The following is a 9,309-nucleotide window of genomic DNA, read 5'->3' as shown; positions in this document are numbered from 1 at the left end:
AAAGTGCAAAAGAGAGAAAAGCTACAAAGAAAAAGGATCGCGAGTCACACACTGTAATAGATACTTCAACTGTTGATTAGTGACTTCACAATTGGAATCCGGATGTTTGAGTTGAAACTTTTAGTTTGATGATTTCATCACACTAATTACGGGGCAAGGCGTCTTAATTATGAAGTAATGCAGTTGTGAAGGCCAATATGCAGGAGGATTTTCTCCAGAAACTTTTTGCGAATGAGGATTCTAGAAGATGAATGATAGTGGTATACCCACTGCCTATTGTAGGGTGCATTCTATGAATATTTTCGTTACCTATTTCTTTACAAGTTCATGCGCTTATTCTCATTATTGTGCGTGCTTCATCACTACTTGTACTCCTTCCCCATTACATATATTTTTAGGCGGCCATATTGTTTGGATTCGCTAGATTACAGATTGATGCTTGTTAAAAAATTACTTCTCAATTAAGAATTTGCAGAAACTGCATTCGCATTATTTTTATAAATCAAGTGTCTATTTTCGCGCTGCTTTAATTTATGAATTAAACATAGATTCAATTATATTGATTGCTTACATGCAGTTATCATTGCTTCCTTTATGTTAATAGACACTCAAGTTCTCTGCTAACATTATTTCACAAGTACTCAAACGAGAAGCCTAAGACCCCACAAAGTTGATTTCAAATATAATACGTGAACACCTGATATCCTTTAGGTAATACACTACATTTGTTGTGAGTCGTACAAGAAATTTATTCCTTTATATAATAGGACACTCGAAAAACTGTACTCGTATCACATGCATTGTGCATAGACCAACAAAGTTTTGTTAATGCCTGGGCATGGATCACCAAACATTTTCTTCGATAGAATGACAGAGCATCTCCTCTTCCTTAGACAAACCTGGAAAATTAAACCATGGTATGAACACGCAAAGTCTTTTTTTTCTTTTTTTTGGGCTTTTCGGTAATGAAATGAAGCTCTGAGGCTGCAGGAAAAAAAAAATGCTCATCTGCTCTACTATTGCTGTAGAATTACAGGAGTGGCAGCTTCTGGTTGCATAATTTTAATGATCAACGGAAAGGTTGCCAAAGCTTGCAAACAAGACCTTGGAAATGTTCCTCTTAGGAGGACAACTGAGCTGAAGTTTTGGCTTTTTGCTGCGGCTCTTTCTGGTTCTGACCTTTCTTACCTAACCGTGTGTTCATTGGGGGTAAATGTGTTTCAGTTACATGCCCCCAAATTTGTGGGACTGAAACTTTTGTCTAGCGAAATTTTGAGGGGGTCGCCATTTTCTTCTTCCAGGAGAAGTAATAGGTTGCTAGTAGGCTTAAGGAATGCTCGAGGTACATGGTACCTGAAAATTCGACATTTCGAGTAACATTATGTGTACAAAATACCATAGTAACAACTTTGCAAAGCTGGTATGAACCGCTTACCGTGTCTCTGAAGGTTTGCCTCCTGGAGTTTGGAACGAAACCCAATATCGACCAATGCTTTGTCCATTGACAAAAGCTTCACCCTTTCCCATTGAACCGAGATTTAGTGCAATAGGATCATTTCCTGGCCGTGCATCAAATTGAGTCTGCCAATAGAGAAATAACTTGTAAACCACCATAGCAACGAAATCTAAGATACGTTGTTTGTTAACCAATATTCGTACCTTAAACCATTTGAGTGGTTGATTAGCAGATCCTCCCAACTTACTCCATTGAACTTTACTTGATCCAGCATCTGTGTAGATTTCTAACTTCTCTCCAGACAGCCCAACCTGATAGCCCCATGAGTTTTTGCCCAAATCTTGCTCCTGAATCGTAACTGTACATAATCCGCCCACTCCGCGCTCTAGATATGCTCCCGAACCCTTCATATAAAACGTAAATTTGACATGAAATGCATGCAAAAAACTTGACTGCAACTTGCATTGTTTAATTCTTTGCTACAATTATGGTAAAAAAGTTGAAGAACTGAGAAACCTAAATTGAAGAACTGAGGTTGAAAACTACCGGTAATCTGACCATTACGCTAAGAAATGAGATAGAGTTCACCCCTTTATTAAGAGTTTATAGTCTGCTCCAAGGAAAAACTTTCATTCCTAAGCCTTCCATGTGCAGATCCTAAACAATAAGAAAGAATTTCCAAGTAAGTATGCGAAGTTGGTGATAAATAAGGTGATCGAACAACAAATCTAAGAGAGGGGTGGTCATAGGAAGGAACATATAGTGACATACAAGGCTTACCTACAAATACTCCATTTACAGAGGCGTGCAAGACATGCCCATGCGATTGAACAACTAATTTAGATTGAGTATTTCAATCTTGCTGAAGGCTGCATTTAGACACCGAAGTAAAAGTACATCAGTAAATGATATGGTGCAGTTAAATTCAGCCAATTCCTTCTCCGTCTCGTTGATGTTTTACCTAAAAGTGTACCAAAGATAATCAGATTCATCTTTCGTTGTGAACAATTGCTCTGGCAATGCATTTGCTCGCAATGGGGTGTTGTCAAAAGTAGGAATAGCTTCCTTGTACTCTTCCCAATTTTCCACCGAATCAAACATTTGAGTTACCTGCCATGATCTTGTAGACTGTTGTGCGTTTACCTGTCGAATGAGCCCTTTGAGTAATTGAAAAGTACGTCTAAAACATGTGAACTAATTGTTAGTGTATATGAATTTACCTATGCAGTGTTGAAGGATACTGTTTTGCAGTCTGGTAGGATAACTGATCGACTTTCAAGGTAACTGATACGGAGAATTTTGAAAGACGACACTGGCATCTTTTACGTGACTTGTTGACCAAAAAAGCAACACATTCTCCAGATTTAACTTGGAAGACATAGGCCTGGTGAAAAGAGATCGGAACCCGGTTTATTTTTATCGCACTTAGTCACATAAGAAATCAACAAAATGATTAGAAGTTCTCATCAGTGTTCTTACATCTGGCAATTCACCCAAAGAGATTTGTTTGCTCGCCAGAGAGCAGCGGATTAGAGGCTAGCTTTACCGCCGAATGCAGTTCCTTCAGATGGCCCCATTTTGGTTGCCTAACTGAACCTGCAGAACTTAACAGGTAAACAGTTTAAATGCCAATACGAAAACATGTGCGAGTTTGTAGAATCGGAATTCACTTTCCATAAAACACAAACGAAATTGACTTATGAAATCCTGCGTTTAGAATCTTACCATACTCATCAAGAGGAGCTTCATCATAGTAACTAGTGGTCACAAATGCAGAAGCTGATCTTCCGAAATTGGTTCCTCCATGATACTAGATCAGAACCGTGAGCATTAGCGAAAAAATCATATGTTCAATTCAATTTAGACTATCTAGTTGTACTAGTTTGGTATGAGCATACCATATAATAATTTACACAGCTTCCTCTAAACTTTGCAATAAACAGAGCAACTTGATACGCGATATCTTCAGCCGACCTTATTCTCGGTTCCCCACCGTATACTTGGTATCTTCAAAAGTAAGAACAGAAGTCTTGCCATTAGATAAATGCCCATTTGATAACCATCTCATTCTCGAAATTGAAGACATACTGGTTTGTCCAATTCTCTGTCCAGAGTGCTGGCTTACTAGGGGGGACCAGCAAAAGTTTCTCCACACTTCAATCCATTGCATGTGTTGATCTCCATATTTTATGATTTAATTTGTCAAGGACTTATAATAAAGCTGCCTTCATCCGACAACATAACATGTCAAACTATCTGGAAAACATGAAAGGGAAGACATTAAACTAACCACGGGATCAGGAGGATCGTCTTGTTTACACATAACCCAGGGAACACCAGTTTGAAGCTCGACCGCCATTGCGGCAGCCCAAAGAACATGAGGAGGTCCCCTTTCATGAAAAGCTGGTTCTACCATTTTGTACTCATTCTCAATCTACATTTATGTATGTGTTACACTGAGTTTTCTTGCCATACTTATGTTTTTCAATTGTAAATTTGAAATAGAATGAACCAAAGCAATGGTCCAAATGCCATTGTTATATTTTTCTTAGAAAGTATGAACTTTTACCTGTGACAATATAGATGGTCCACCTTGTATAGCGTACAATTTCTCTGATTTCATCATGGTGACTATTCTGGTTGTCCATTTTTCCATTTCAATCTGCCATTAACAAAATGATAACGGATTTCAGCTTTAGCATTGCAAACTTTAATTGGAGTTGAAAATGCCACTTATTTATAAGTAGAGAGGAATACCGGTTTTAAACATATCGTTAAACTCCCAAAAAATTGAAGTTAATTACCTTGAATGGTTCATTATCAAATCGATAGAAACATGTATTTATATCTAATTGTATTCCTTTTTTTTTTCCCTTAAGCATTCAAATAACGTAACATGCTACATAAGCGAAAACGTTATAGGGACAATCAACCGAAGTCTTGTATACGATCTTGTATTACCAAAAACGTTATAAGGACAATCAACCAGTTTCACCACATAAGTTCTTGTCCGAGTCTTGACCTTAAGCATGATAAGATGGTGTTGAGACTTTTGTGTTTTGTCTTATCACTTTTATCGTTAAATTGCCACGGGTAGCCGAAGCACAAGGCTTTGTCTCTCAACGAAAAAATCAACATAGAGTCTGGGTTTTGTTAAAAGGGGTATAATACAACTATATGGTCCACTTGTAAAATACTGTTTAAATATTCGATACTTGTAAAAATCTCTCTATTTATTTCGTGACCAATTGGACTAGAAAAATGCTGGAATATCACATTTGGTAAATCACGTGTTAATGACTTTTCTACTAAAGATAGAACCTACTTTTATTGATGAGTCATATCTCTATTAGAAAACAAATAATGTTAGGAAGATCAAAATAAAATTATAAACCAAATGATGTGTTACTAATAAGAAACAATAATCCAATCATCTAAAACCACATCATTCGGTTTACAACTTTAGTTTGAAAAACTTGGTCTCCCTTGCATTACCTTAGAAAAATCATTCACATGTGGTTTGCCATATTAGTATATTAAACATCACTCGATTAGAATTATTGTTAAAGTTTTTTACGAAAATAATTTTCAAAAGGAATTATTTGAATGCATAAAATGCACATAACTCATATAATTATTGCGTTGCCTATGCATAAAATGCACATAACTCCTATAATTATTGCGTTGCACATAACTCCTATAATTATTGCGTTGCCTATGCATAAAATGCACATAACTCCTATAATTATTGCGTTGCCTAGAAAATTTGAGGCAATCACATATAAATAATGCACATAACTTATGATACCTATAAATAATGACCTTAAAGGAACATTGTTCACCTGCACGTTTAAAAATAAAAAAAAAAAAAAAAAAAAACGATGTTATGAGAAGCATGGTAGACCCTATTTCTTTTTTTCTAAGCTTTTCTGCTGTCATTGGCAGAAGTTTTAAAAAACATTTTTTTTGCTTTACCAAACACATATTGTGTTTCAAATTTTTTAGTAAATTGTTTTTTTTTTTTTTAAAGCACCACACGTCCTAAATGAAGTCGTTCACCATAAACGTATAGTAATATACAGTGTTCTAAAAAACGGCCTAGACGCTGGGCGTAGGTGTGCCGATCCAATTAGGTCCAAATCATTAAGAAAAATCGGGGAGCTGTTAGGCGTCCGCTTAGGATCTCTTAGGCGGCATGGGCGGTCTAGGCGGCAGTCTAGGCGGAGTGAAATGGTTTCCTGGGAAGAAATTCCAAACACATACTTAGAATCGTAAAAGCTTTCTCGCCGCTTCGACTCCCTCTCTCTATGCACCATGACCTTCTTAGCTTTTGCGACTCCCTCTCTGAAATCAACTGAAGAAGAGGAACTTAATAGCGCAAAACAAAAGAAGAGGAAAAAAAGAAGGGAGAATTTACAGAAGGAAAACGAAAAAAAAGAAGAAGAACTACAGAAGAGGAAACAGAAAGATAACGAAGACGATGAGGAAAAGGAAAGAATAGAAAAGAAGAAAAGTTTTCGATTTTGTCAAAATGGTCTGGGAGTCTCTAGGCTGATTTGAATGATGGAAAGAATAAAAAAAAAAAAAAGTTTCCGGTTTTGTCAAAATGGTTTGGGAGTCTCTAGGCTGTTGGGAGTCTCTAGGCTAATTTGAGTGATGGAAAGAATAAAAAAAAAAAAGAAAAGTTTCCGGTTTTGTCAAAATGGTTTGGGAGTCTTTAGGTTGATTTGAGTGATGGCACTATGGGTGGAAGGGAGGGGTCACGTGTGGTGTGCTTTATGAAATGGTGAAGGAAGGATGCATGCACCTCTCCATAATTGTCTCTTTATGATTTCTGACCTCAACAAGCTAAACTTTCAGACCGATTTTTGGTGGGATTTTTACTTTTGTGTTTCAAAAATAAGATATAACCATTTAAAATGTCTTAAGTTATATATATATATATATATATATATGTTTAATGTGTTTTTAAATTTTGAACACTTGTTGGATACTATTTTTGTATTTTATCATTCTTTTATTATCTTATTCATGGATTTCATACAAGTATAATTTTTTATGTATATTATTTACGAGATATACAAGAAATTTACCTAAATCCGTCTAGGCCGCCTAGGCGCTAGGCGCTAGCCCGCCGCCAGAATAGCACCTAGTGTTTTTTAGAACCTTATACAACGTCACCTACTAAATCACTTTATTATTCCTTTTCTTTTTCCATTTCTTTACACTTGTAAAGAATTTTTCAATTAAAACAAGAAATCCCCACTTTTTTCTAGTCTTCACAAAATTTCTTGTGGATCTTTCATAAATAATTTAAAAAATTATTTTTGCACTTTTTGTATTATAAGCATTCTTCCTGGCTTGAATAAAGAGGATTTGAGAAAATGTAAGAAAAGTACAAACAAGAAATTAACAACAAGAGAATGCAGCTCTATATAACACAATGAGAACTGAATGATTCACCAGCCAACAACCCAGAATTTGTATTGTAATTAAAGTTTGAAATAAAATCAAACAAAACAATTATTAACAAGAATGCAACATAGTTTACCTCAGGAGTGCTTCTAGGATAATGAACTGAACCCGAAAACAGAACTTTACGTTCGCCATTGATGATCAAAAACCTTCCATCGTACGTGACGTCTCTGGCATCAGAGTTGCCGGCGAAGCTCATTAACACTGCAAAACTGCGGAGGAGAAGCCTCACCATCTCCATATCGAAATTCCACCCACCTCTAATTTATTGGTTGCAAATTTCTGTGTCGAAGGACTTAAAATTCTGCCACAAAAATAAAAGGTTTAAATATTTCAAGCAGAAACTTATTGGGTTGCCCATGAATAAATTATATGAACACTGATACATACAAAAATAAGGAGAAAAAGAGAGGAAACTCGGGGCCTTTATCTCTTCCACTAATAAAAGGAGAGAGATTTTTAGCATGTTCTAGTAAAACCGCAAAATGTAAAATATTCCGGAACACAATAATTTTTTTTCAAAAGGGTAGGCAAATTACTTACAGTGCTACAGCAGCATGCACGTTGCAGTTGGTCTGCAGAATTCAAGTTGTCTGTGTTACCAATTATCTTAGGGTCTGACCAAAAAACAAAAGAAAAGGTATATCATATGGTTTCGCTGGTGCAGCCTACCGTAGCTGCTCTGCTATGATATCAGCGCTTGGACGCCTTCACTAGATTCATATTATTGAAGTTTGAATGTCTATATTTCATTACATTAAACAAGATACAATGAAAGCTCATATATATGAGCGGAAGAAAAGGAGAAAACAGAAGCAGAAATCAAGGGACAACACTTCCTTGATTTATGCTTTACCAACAACTAAAGGTAGGGGCAATCTGCTAACAACTAAAGCAAGGTAGAAAATCCCTTGAATTAGTGAGAATGACAACTATGACAGCCATACACAACCATGACAGCCATACTTAGTTGTTAGACTGCAATGCACCATACATACACCTATGCCTGCCGACTAGGGTTTGGGATTTATTGATCCGAGCTTGGATAGGAGGTGATGAATTGATCCGAGCTCATTTACCTAACTTAGTTCTTCCAATACTCCCCCTCAAGCTGGATCAAAGGGATCAATTGATCCGAGCTTGGATAGGAGGTGATGAAAAGTGGTAAATGACAGTCCTTTGGTGAAGATGCAAGCTGATCATGACTGCGAACGAAGTGTGTAGCAATTACCTTGGACTGCACTTGATTCCGAACATAGTGACAGTCAACTTCAATGTGTTTAGTTCGCTCATGGAAGACAGGATTTGATGCGATGTGCATTGCTGCTTGATTGTCACAATGAAGAGACATAGGTTGCGGATGAGAAAACCCTAGGTCCAAGAGTAGAGTTTTGAGCCAAGTAAGTTCACATGCCGTTAATGCCATAGCACGATATTCCGCTTCTGCACTTGAGCGTGCAACCACACTTTGTTTTTTGCTCTTCCAGGTAACAAGGTTACCCCCTACGAATGTGCAAAAACCAGTGATAGACTTGCGATCGAGAGAGTTCCCTGCCCAATCTGCATCTATATATCCTGAGATCTGAGTATGACCATTATTGCGCATAAGGATCCCTCTACCAATAAAACCCTTTAGATAGCGAAGCACACGGTGAACAATCTTCATGTGATCTGTGTTTGGAGCATGCATGAACTGACTAACAAGGCTCACAACATATGCTATATTAGGACGAGTGATAGTTAGGTAAATGAGCTTGCCAACCAGTCGCTGATAATACTCTATATTAGGAATGAGATCACCATGAAACTGCAGCTTCAAGTTGCTATTTAAGGGTGTCCGAGCAGGTTTACAATCTGTCATGTTTGCCTCATGAAGAAGATCAATGATGTACTTGCGCTGATTTAGAAAACAGCCCTTGTGGGAATGTGCCACCTCGATGCCTAAGAAATACTTAAGAGTTCCAAGATCTTTGATAGCAAATTCGTGACTGAGATATTGCTTAAGAGCACTAATCTCAGAAACATTATCACCTGTAACAATTAGGTCATCAACATAAATAAGCACAACAAGTTTACCAGATGTGCCCGATCGCACAAATAGAGAGGAATCTGCATTGCTCCGAGAGAAACCAACTCCCTCTAGGACGTGACTGAGCTTGGCATACCATGCTCGGGAACTTTGCTTGAGTCCATAAATGGATTTATGAAGTCTGCACACCAAGTCTGGATTGTTTGATTGAGGATGACCCGGAGGGATTTTCATGAAAACTTCTTCTTCTAGTTCCCCATGTAAAAAAGCATTTTTAACGTCCATTTGGAAGAGAGGCCATGCATTGTTAATGGCAACAGATAACAGCAACCTCACTGTATTCATCTTT

General features: G+C 37.2%; 1 pseudogene; it reads right to left on the bottom strand.

Moving 5' to 3' along the window:
- Positions 1-868: 868 nt before the first annotated feature.
- LOC148695056 (beta-galactosidase 16-like) lies at positions 869-7,172 on the bottom strand (annotated as a pseudogene).
- Between the last annotated feature and the right edge of the window lie 2,137 nt (positions 7,173-9,309).

The sequence above is a fragment of the Pyrus communis genome, chromosome 8, assembly GCF_041283825.1.
Source record: "Pyrus communis isolate YQ-2024b chromosome 8, ASM4128382v1, whole genome shotgun sequence".
Taxonomy (NCBI): Eukaryota; Viridiplantae; Streptophyta; class Magnoliopsida; order Rosales; family Rosaceae; genus Pyrus; species Pyrus communis.
The sequence above is the reverse complement of the archived record's forward strand: the minus strand, read 5'-3'. Positions and strand labels throughout refer to the sequence as shown.